Below are 12,077 nucleotides of genomic sequence, written 5' to 3' on the forward strand. Positions count from 1 at the left end.
AGGAAGGCATGGTAAAACTCTCCTTCACTGTGGCAATCGTGAATTACCGATCGCATTCTTACAGCTGGTTCATTCTCCAAGTAGCCACACATAAATTCTAATCTGTGTTCTAACGACCAGTTGGGAGGAAAACAATGCGAGAATTGATGGAGCCATGCTTGTGGATGAATGTCGTTGCCAGAATTCTTAAATGTTTTGAATTTACGTGTAGTAATGAACAGCTTATAGTCAAAGTCATAATGTCGGCGAGTCGCATATCGGTCATTGTTACGTCGTTTCGGCGGTTCCATTTCAAAATTCGGTGCACCTTGCCAATTTCTTTCATAATTTCCGAAATGCGCTGTGTTATTATTTTGTGGCTGTTCCGTATTTCTATGTCCCTCTTCCCGTATTGGGGCGAGAGTGTCCTCTGAAATACGTAATTCTTGTACTACTTGTGCCAACTGATCTTGCACTTCTCGGATTTCTCTTTTGTACTGTGTATTGATTTGATTTTGATTTTGTTTGAATTTTCTAATTTCTACATACTCTTCAGTGTCAGTGAAGGCTACAGGTGTTGTGTTGTTCAGATCATCATCTACCTTTGTAGATAAGTTAGTGAACTGCTCTGAAAGTTCGGCTACTTTATCCGATAGTGAAATTATTTCCTCTGTATGTTTTTCTGAACCAAGTTTCAGAGTATCTACGGTGTCCTTTAAGTTTTCCTGAGTTTGCTGTGTTTGTCTCTGATTTTGTTCCATTGTGTCTAACTTTTGAAGATTTTGTCCCATTTGTTGCATTAATTGTAATAACAATGCATTAGTGTCTGGAATCTGTTCCTCTGTTCTTTTAGGCAGTGAATTTGCACCGGCAACATTCACATTTTGACAAGCAGAAAATGTGTCTTGACTCATTTGAGAAAACGGTGAGGACGCAAAACCTGAATCTACAGTATTTGCAAAATTGTGTCCTGTCATTTCGGATTCCTGAGGCGAGCTGTTGCCGACCGATCGATCGATAATGCTTCCCTCTTCACTAATTGTTTCACTGTCCACGCCATTGTTTGCCACCCGCTCCATTTCCCTATGCACAATTACCAAATTACTACTTTGAACATCAGTTAATTCATTACTCGGTGGCGCTAACATACTGCTTTCATTTTCGCTGTCATTTCTCAGTTTACTTTGGAGCCTAGTATTACGTTTTTCACACGCCATTATTGTCACAGTATTTCACACAACACAGAAAAACACAATTTGAAGATCAAAAATAAGAGAACACATTAACATAGCACTGAAAATAATATCTAGTTAATTGCAGCTGCGAAATACTTGGTGCAAATCTACATGCATGCCACAACTGTTTTAATGTACAACAATGAAAAACTACAACTACAAAGGGAATTCTCTCTATGATTACGCGCTAGCAATAAACAAAATCTACACTAATTACACAAACTACAAGAAAAATCAGAAGATTCCAGTGAGGTATCCTAGGCTAAGGGTCGACATATGAAACGTCCCCTTTTTAACAACTTATACACGACTGTGCTTAACCTGACACACAATATTTTGTTAGCGCAACGCAATCTGACTTTCAATAATCCCTACAAAAGAATGGGCCCTGACTAACATTAAACTATACCTTTCACAAATCACTTACCTCACAAAAATCTTCGCTACTCAAGCTACTGCAATACAGCGAGCGCCACTACTGCCAGCTAAATAAAAGATTCAAACTACTGAAGGCACTAACTACTGATAGGGATAGTTGGCAAATGAAAGATATTAATCGAGAACAAACAATGTATTTACCTTGATATCATCATATATAAATATAGCAGTTTATGACAAATTTCAAAACTCCGCCATATCTCTCCCCACATCCACCACTGCTGGCGGCTCACCTCCAACTGCGCAACGCTACGCGCTGTTCACATCCAGCTGCCGCTGCCCAACACTACAATGGCAGACAACAATGCAAACTAGACACAGACTGCACACAGCACAGCCAGTGATTTTCATACAGAGGTGGCGTTACCAATAAAAAAACCTAAAGAGCCTACTTACACAGATACTGCGTGAAGAGTTTGGCAGAGCACTGAAAGATGTAAGTCGAAACAAGGCCCCGGGAGTAGACAACATCCCATTAGAAATAATGACAGCCTTGGGAGAGCCAGGCCTAACAAAACTCTACCATTTAGTGAGCAAGATGTATGAGACAGGCGGAATTCCCTCAGACTTCAAGAAGAATATAATAATTCCAATCCCAAAGAAAGCAGGTGTTGACAGATGTGAAAATTACCGAACTATCAGTTAAATAAGCCACGGCTGCAAAATACTAACTCCAATTCTTTACAGACGAATGGAGAAACTGGTAGAAGCCGACTTCGGGGAAGATCAGTTTGGATTCCGTAGAAATGGAACACCTGAGGCAATACTGACCCTACGACTTATCTTAGAAAATAGATTAAGGAAAGGCAGACCTACATTTCTAGCATTTGTAGACTTTTTGAGAAAGCTTTTGACAATGTTGAATGGAATACTCTCTTTCAAATTCTGAAGGTGGCAGGGATAAAATACAGGGAGCGGAAGTCTATTTACAAATTGTACAGAAAGCCGATGGCAGTTACGAGTCGAGGTGCATGAAAGGGAGGCAGTGGTTGGGAAGGGAGTGAGACAGGGTTGTAGCCTCTCCCCGTTGTTATTCAATCTGTATATTGAGCAAGCAGTAAAGGAAACAAAAGAAAAATACGGAGTGGGTATTAAAACCCATGGAGAAGAAATAAAAACTTTGAGGTTCGCCGATGACATTGTAATTCTGTCAGAGACAGCAAAGGACCTGGAAGAGCAGTTGAACGGAATGGACAATGTCTTGAAAGGAGGATATAAGATGAATATAAACGAAAGCAAAATGAGGATAATGGAATGTAGTCGAATTAAATCGGCTGATACTGCCGGAATTAGATTAGGAAATGAGACACTTAAAGTAGTAAAGGAGTTTTGCTATTTGGGGAGCAAAATAACTGATGATGGTCGAAGTAGAGAGGATATAAAATGTAGACTGGCAATGGCAAGGAAAGCGTTTCTGAAGAAGAGAAATTTGTTAACAACCAGTTTAGATTTAAATGTCAGGAAGTCGTTTCTGAAAGTATTTGTATGGAGTGTAGCCATGTATGGATGTGAAACGTGGACGGTAAACAGTTTAGACAAGAAGAGAATAGAAGCTTTTGAAATGTGGTGCTACAGAATAATGCTGAAGATTAGGTGGGTAGATCACATAACTAATGAGGAGGTATTGAATAGAATTGGAGAGACGAGAAATTTGTGACACAACTTGACTAGAAGAAGGGATCGGTTGGTAGGACATGTTCTGAGGCATCAAGGGATCACCAATTTAGTATTGGAGGGCAGCGTGGGGGTAAAGATCGTAGAGGGAGACCAAGGGATGAGTACACTAAACAGATACAGAAGGATGTAGGTTGCAGTGGGTACTGGGAGATGAAGAAGCTTGCACAGGATAGAGTAGCATGGAGAGCTGCATCAAATCAGTCTCTGGACTGAAGACCACAACAACAACAACATAGAACCAGCGTGGATGAATATTTCTGCAGGAGACTTCCAACGACTTGAGCCTGTGCCCAGTTGAGTCGCTGCACCACGCCGGGGAAAAGTAGGGCCGATACGACAGTAGGAGTTATGAGAGTTATGATATGACTTTTGTCGCTTCAGTGCATTGTCAAGACGTGGAAAACCCGAGATTGGGTCGGAAGAATTGGAGGAAACTGCTCTTTACAGATCAATTTTTCTGTAGTTTGTAGTTTGGTTATCGTTCTACATGATCAGTAAGGGAGTATGGTACCCGATCAAAGTGTAAGAATGTAGAGGAAAGAAAACAATTATGTGGCAGTAGGAGCTTAACATTTTCGCTGATGGTCGAAAGAATACTGTTAATGGCCGAAAATACAGAGATTGACAGCCACAGTTACTTATGCGACTTTCCATCGGTCGTGCCATACATGAATTACTTATCGTCCACATATTTGTAATCAGATGGATGATTATTTTTATTGCTCGCAGATGGGCTGACCAACAACTTCTGCGGGTATGAATCCCACAGAGCTTGTCAAGGATGCGTCGGGGACTTTATTTGTGGCCGTTAACTGAAACAACAGGGTCTTAAAAATCTTAGATCTTTCTCGATAGTCGCCGGCCGTTGTGGTCGTCCGGTTCTACGCGCTTCAGTCTGGAACCGCGCGACCGCTACCGTCGCAGGTTCGAATCCTGCCTCGGGCATGGATGTGAGTGATGTCCTTAGGTTAGTTACGTTGAAGTAGTTCTAAGTTCTATGGGACTGATGACCTTAGATGTTAAGTCCCATAGTGCTCCGAGCCATTTGAACAATTTTTTTTCTCGATAGGGTATCAACTGACCATAATTTGTAATTTGTCCATTAGGTATGGGGACGAGCATATTTCGTGCAGTGTATTTTATAAATATTCGAAATTTCCGTTTGATTTTGCTGATGTTTTTCTGTTAATTATACCTGCGCTGCTGCTTTTTGGCGTCTATGACAGACCGCTGATTTTTAATGGCCTGAAAGTATAAAAATGTTGTGTTTCCTAAATAGGAGACAGGAAAACAAGACGTGTAGCATACGCCCGAAACTGTCGCTTATTCTTTACGGCCAGTGCTTATGTCTGGCGAATGGCTAGTGAAGTGTGTTGGGCGATTACTGTAAACTTCACACAAACAAGACACAGCTACTGGTTAAGGAAGTTTACGGTGTGTTAAAAGCAACTTGTGATTTTCCTGTCCATGAAGAGTAATTTCAAAATCGCTCTCTACTATTCAGTTAATGTGTGGCTGCCGTAAGAAAACGTGTGTAGTATCAGTAATTACACCTTTGAGCAAGCATGGAAAATTGTAAATGCTCCGGTAGCGTCGGTACATTTTTCACAGCGAAGGTGAGACATGAGCGTCAAAGCCCTATATGAACTTCTGCGCAACTTCCAGGACCTCAGCTGTTAAATTGCCATTTCTGTAAATTATTCGGTAGGAACAAAATTTGATGTTCCTTGGCAGACCATTCGCTGTAATTAGCCGTTTCCGTTTAGAAAGCTTTCCATCAAGCACAAAAATTGCGGTAGAGAGTGAAGCGCTGCATTTTTGACATTAACTGCGGCACCTTCTAAAATTTCAGTACAGAAAAGCGTGTCAAGCAGGCTGTTATTATCTCGTGGATGCGAAATCAGCGAGCAGAAAGTGTGGTGCGGATTTTAAAAGGGAAAGGAAATGAACTTCTTTTAGGGGGACTCCCCTGGCCAGTCTCTTTTCTTGTGACCTAAAAAGTTTTCCAACCACCAGACGTTAGAGATCCTTGAGAACAAGGAAGTTCGTATTCAATTCTTCATCCGAATCATATTCCATAAAATACTTAGCTTTTCGACTGCCTGTTCTGTAACTGTAACTCAACTCGCAGGTGGCTGCATGTCATTATCTTTTAGCGTGCTATGGGAATACACTACACGACAGTAATATAATCCACACAGAAATGGTGAGATTCATGCTCGCGCGCGCGCGCGCACACACACACACACACACACACACACACACACACACACACAGAGGGAGGAGGGGGGGGAGTGGGAGGAAGGGAGCAGGTGATAGGAAGAAAGAAGTATTACGCATGGCAGACGATGAAGGAATATTGTATCACGTGTACTGTGAATATGAATATTTACGCTCTATCCTAGTCAACATTCTTGTAAAACGGTAGTACAAGTGAAGGTATGTACTTCATGGGTGTTTGCTCTGTGTCTTGCGTCATTCTTATTTTTCTACCAGTTTCAACTTTGTCAGGTTTTTTGGAAAACGTAAATGCTACTTGATTTTCTTTTGTAACTGATCGAGCTTTCTTCTTCGGCATGCTGTACTTGAGATGGATACTTCTATGTTTACAGTATATGCGAACTGTAATCGTTAAACGAATGAAATTAATACGACTACATCGTTTAACTTCAGCGTTCAAATTGCACTCAGATGCACAGATAAAGAGTAGTTGTAGTCAACGCCTCTTTCAGAAATGCAGAGCAAACGAAAATGTCGTGACAACAAAAGGAGTTTTATTGGCTCGCTGTTCTGCACCTGTCTGCGCGTTTCTGGTAACGTAAGTGCTAGTAAGACTTAAGATTACTACTATATGTTTTTATACTTATTATACGTTCAATAGCGTAATCTTTTCGTGAGTGAAAGAAAGACTTCACTTTGTTGCTCTTTCAGAGAAATGTCACCGACAAATTTAATGTTTCATATCGTAAGCATCATCCCGATTACATAAAGGGCAATTCTAGAAGCTACTTTTGGTTGAACAGGAAAGGCTTTCACTAGCTGGCGAAGTGCGTTAGTCTGGAGAGTAACTTTTAAGTCCAGTAACCCTTGTTTAGGTTTTCTGTTTCCCCACATCACCACAGGCAAGTGCCGGTAGAGTTCCAGGCAGCAAATGTCACCGGTATGCTCCTCAAAAACAGTTGTGTATCTCTGTCAACTCGCGCAAAAGAATTACTGATTAACAAAAAGAGTTAGGTTGTAAGTAGGCTGTTTAGGTTTTTATGTTGGTAACGCCACGTAGCGCTCTGTATGAAAATCACTGACTGTCCCGTGTGCAGTCTGTGGCTGGTTTGCTTTGTTGGAATATTTGTAACTTGTCTGCTAGAGTAAGTTATCGTGATGCATCACTCTAGTGTTAAGATGTGACATAGGTATTAGACATGGCCATCTTTACTGTAATATTTTTTCTGCTTGAGCTTTGTCATGTTTCCGTATAAGTTATGGCATTTGCTGCTGCTGTTTGCCAGGCATAGTGCTACTAAATCTCACTTTGTATTACTCTGTTAAGCCAGTTTTACTACTGATTTATTTTTCTTGTTGCTGCACATTGGCTCATATTAGTTGTAATGTTGCATTTGCTTTGCTAATTTAGATATACTGCGGCTTGCTTTACCAATTTGCATTTTTGTCATTACTGTTTGTGCTAATTGTTTTGTGCTGTTGCATTGCCTCGTCCCTTAGTTTATGCATCTGAGCTCAGTAGATTTAAGTTAGCTTAAGAGGGGATAGGCTATATAAGAGAATCAGTTGTGATGAATTGGAAGAAATGCATTGAGAAGTTATATGAGAAAGATTTGGGCCAAAATGAGTAGTGTACAATGAACATTAATTATTTTGAAAGAGGATATGAACAAAACAGTAGCGTTTCGGGACAACAGCTATAGATAGGACTTTTTGGGAATAATGATAAATGAAGGGAGATCTCCAAGAAATAAAGAAAGTTTTGTTTGCAAAACACTGCAGTAAAACAAACCCTGTCCTTTCCTTTTGTGTTATTCCGCTATGTGTTTGTGAACCCTTGTGTATTTGTGTTCTTCCTGCCTTTATGCGTTTATCTGATAAGAGGTATATTGTAGAATTTTTCTAATACTTTGTTATTTATTTTGTAAAGATGTTTAGACATCATTAATTCTGTTCTGTTTCAATGCTCATGTGTGAAATTAATGTTTCGAAAACTATTCTCATTATTTTATTTATTTACTTACGTCATAATTCCTGTAACACTGATGTATATGTTTATTTCTATTCTTTTGTAAAGCCTGTATTACTATAAATGTTATCTGTACTATTATGTTCTTTAATGATGTATTTTGTACCTTTCTAATTGTAATCTTATGTTGTCAATTTATAATTGTATAGACACCAATTCTTCAAATTAAGTTTCATTTCAGTGCACACATTTCTGTTGGTCATAGTATATGCACAATATGTGAGAAGTTGGAACTGTTACTGTTTGCACGTGTGTTAATAATTCAGCAAGGGACTGGTTAACAGTATTGCTGGTTCTAAGGACAATTCCAAAAACTTTGTGACTGCACAAGTGGTGGTTTATGGACTTGCTATATTGTCCACAAGACTCTTCGATGGTGATTGGGCACCTGCACAGTCGCAACAGATGGCTGCTAGCCATCTCTACAAGGACTGCAGTTGGTCTGCACCTTTGATGACCCACCATTACCATTATTTCTACAAGGACTGCAGTGGGTCTGCACCTCTCGTGGCCCACTAATACCATAATCTCTACCAGGACTACAGTGGGTCTGCTCTATGTTGATCTACCTACCAATAGTCTTCAAAACTTCGACTGACTCTGCTGTGGGTTTGCTCTGTTGTGGCCCATTACCTGTCTGCACGTCAAGAGTCAGCATTGTCTTTCCGTTGGAATGACAACACTACTTCTTCAAGACTGCATGGAAATCCACTTATTCCGTGTGCATTTTCTTCTACTGCTCAGATTTTGAGAAAACTGCAATTACCACTGTGATGAATGATCAGGACTGTCTTTATGGACTGTGAGGACAATTTTTGCTTTTGACAAACCTTTGTTATTGTAATTATGAAATTTTTTTTCAAATCTGTATTGGCCTCTGCCCAAAACAATTTGTAAAATTATTTGTGGGGAGCATGGGGACTATGTAAGTAGGCTGTTTAGGTTTTTACGTTGCTAACGCCACGTAGCGCTCTGTATGAAAATCACTGACTGTGCTGTGAGCAGTCTGTGGCTGCTTGGCATTGTTGGAATATTTACTATTGTAGTGTTGGGCAGTTGGATGTGAACAGTGCGTAGCGTTGCGCAGTTGGAGGTGAGCCGCCAGCAGTGGTGGATGTGGGGAGAGAGATGGCGGAGTTTTGAGAGCGGATGGTCTGGACGTGTGTCCATCAGAGACAGTAAATTTGTAAGACTGGATATCATGAACTGATATATATACATATATTATGACTTTTGAATACTATTAAGGTAAATACATTGTTCTCTATCAAAATCTTTCATTTGCTAAGTATGCCTATCAGTAGTTAGTGCCTTCAGTAGTTAGAATCTTTTATTTAGCTGGCAGTATTGGCGCTCGCTGTATTGCAGCAGTTCGAGTAAAAAAGATTTTTGTGAGGTAAGTGATTCATGAAAGGTATAGGTTATTGTTAGTCAGGGCCGTTCTTTTGTAGGGATTATTAAAAGTCAGATTGCGATGCGCTAAAAATATTGTGTGTCAGTTTAGTGTTGATCAGAATAAGTAAAGAGCGAAATGTCTGAGTACGTTCAGTTCTGCTCACCTGTTTGAAAATCATATAACATAAGGGCTTTATCAGCAGAATCATTCATAAATTTTTCTAAGTGGAGCTTTCACGGTATCTGAATGGAATCTAATGAAATTCTGTAGTTCTTTTTTAGTGGGTACCTTGGCAACATACTATATTCTAGCATGAGCAAAGAGAATATTAACACTCAGTCATTATGGAACATTTATTTTCCAAGTTTTTTAACAGCAGTGAGACAGGAGGGAAGGGGGGCTTTCCTCACCTATAATACCTCACAAGAGTGTCACGAATGTTTGGTTAGAGTGGTACTATCTTTATTGGTATGAACGAAGGCGTTAGAGATGGGGCACAAGCTCACGTCAATGGTGGTGGAAGGGAGTTCGTCGAGGCCTTTGAAAGGAACCATCCCGGCTTCCTCCTTACCCGAGTTAAAGAAATGGAGTAAAACCTAAATCTTGGTTACCGAAAGAGGAGTTGAATTTTTGTCCTTCCGAATGTGGGCCTTGTATCTTCCCATTGCGTCACCTCGCTCGGTTTGTTGTTGTTATTGATGAATACGGAAAGAAAAGGTTGGTGGAGGATAAAATAGAGTGCTAGAATACGACATACTCCTACAGAACAGTATCCCGTCGGGCATAAGGTCCACTTTCAGCGGACTGATGACCACAATGACAGTTGGTATACTCCCGCTCGTGTAATTGTAATTTTTCTTGTGTTCCATCGGCTATCATTACTGTTACTGTAAAATTTCGCATTCGCGCTAAGAAATAGTAATTGAAGCCTAAAAATCTTGATGACGACAGTTCGTTACTAGAACGTCAAACACGAACTTATCCTCGCCATGTCGACTTATTAAATTATGAACTACAGTAAAATTCATTTTGCCAAAACGTAAATGAGAACACTTTGTGCCACACTGTAATTCCGTAATCAATGCGATATGAAATCACACTTTAATTGGTTTAGCATCGAAATTTCCTGCATAAGTGCCAAGGTGATCCTGACGGTACGTAACCAGCTACATTCTTAAACTTGGGCTGATGCATACCCTGCACAACCAGTACAGTTACGATTAAACTAGCTCGTATTTTTAAGCAACGGTTCCTGATTTCAGTATTCCGTTGCTGTTATGGAATGTTCTGCAAGTGCAACACTACCAGACGTGCACAAATAATTATATACAGTTAATAAAACAGCAATAAATAAATGGTACCTTGAGGAAGGGATGGTCACGGAATGCAATATAGTCGTAACCTCACTTGCCGAGACGCTGTATCAAACTTTCGTGTGTAACTCGGTACGTGGGTGCACAGTCCGAAGCTATGCACCCCCGACTCTTCTCTCCCTGCCAAGCAAATAATGGCGATGAAAAGTTCGTCTGTTACAGCTGACTACATCCTTCTGTCTCCGCGATGGATGCTATTCTACCAAATGACATTTTATAAATTATAGAGCGCAGCAATCAGTCGTCTTTTTTGTAGGTTTTATTACTCAAATCCAGATTTTGGCTAGTGCCTAGCCATTATCAATGCAACATTTTCTAATCTCGATGCATGTAGTATTCAAAGAACTGTGACTAACGCCCGAACAGCAGGGAACTAACATGCATAGAGAGTAGAAAATGTTGCATTGATAATGGCTAGGCACAAGCCGAAATCTGGATTTGAGTAATAAAACCTACAAAACAAGAACGACTGATTGCTGCGCTCTATATTTTATATATGACATAATAGTCGCTGAATGCACCCACTTTCCCAGTGGAAGGTAACCTGATAAAATGGTATTTTCTACTTCGCTGATTTCTCCTTAATGTTTCCGACTCTACAGTGAATATTATTAGCTAGGAAGATATTCGCCTGCTTCGACGACTTACTCATTTGAGTTATCCAGGTGATCAATATGTTACAGTTTCCCTTGAAACTGATTTTGTGAACGGGATGGCGCAGAGATTACGATACTGGACTGGTATTATGGTCGTTGCGGAATTCAAGTTCCTGTTCGTTTACCCTCGTTTACATATCTACATTGTCCGCAAGCCACCTGACGGTGTGTGGCGGAGGGTACCTTGAGTACGTCTATCGGTTCTTCCTTCTATTCCAGTCTCCTATTGTTCGTGGAAAGAAAGATTGTCGGTATGCCTCTGATCTCCCTGATTTTATCCTCATGGTCTCTTCGCGAGATATACGTAGGAGGGAGCAATATACTGCCTGACTCTTCGGTGAAAGTTTGTTGTCGAAACTTCAACAAAAGCCCGTACCGAGCTACTGAGCGTCTCTCTTGCAGGGTCTTCCACTCGAGTTTATCTATCATCTCCGTAACGCTTTCGCGATTACTAAATGATCCTGTAACGAAGCGCGCTGCTCTCCGTTGGATCTTCTCTATCTCTTCTATCAACCCTGTCTGGTACGGATCCCTCACCGGTGAGCAGTATTCAAGCAGTGTGCAAACAAGTGTACTGTAACCTACTTCCTTTGTTTTCGGATTGCATTTCCTTAGGATTCTTCCAACGAATCTGTCTGGCATCTGCTTTACCGACGATTAATTTTATATGGTCATTCCATTTTAAATTATTCCTCATGCCTACTCCCAGATAATTTCAATGATACAGATAATTTCAATGTTACAGAAATTCAGTTTATCAAATCTTAATTAACAACATAATACAATTTTTTACAGACCTCTGTGCTACGAGACATCAATCACGTCCGATCAGTTCGAACAAGAAGAAGGATTATTCTAGAAGAATCACAGATAAAAAAAGATGAAGATTTCCAATATCTTTTTCCATGAGTACTTTCTGAGATATGATTTTCACAGAAAATTAAATTATGTCACTGACAATAATTATTTACTATTATTTTAGTATCGATGAAGTCCTTTTTTATTAATAGCACGAGAATGTTCGCTCAAATTCCACACACAATGCTGTCGTGAATATTGTTCTGAATAAAATAT

This window comes from Schistocerca americana, chromosome 2, assembly GCF_021461395.2.
Source record: "Schistocerca americana isolate TAMUIC-IGC-003095 chromosome 2, iqSchAmer2.1, whole genome shotgun sequence".
NCBI classification, from domain to species: domain Eukaryota; kingdom Metazoa; phylum Arthropoda; class Insecta; order Orthoptera; family Acrididae; genus Schistocerca; species Schistocerca americana.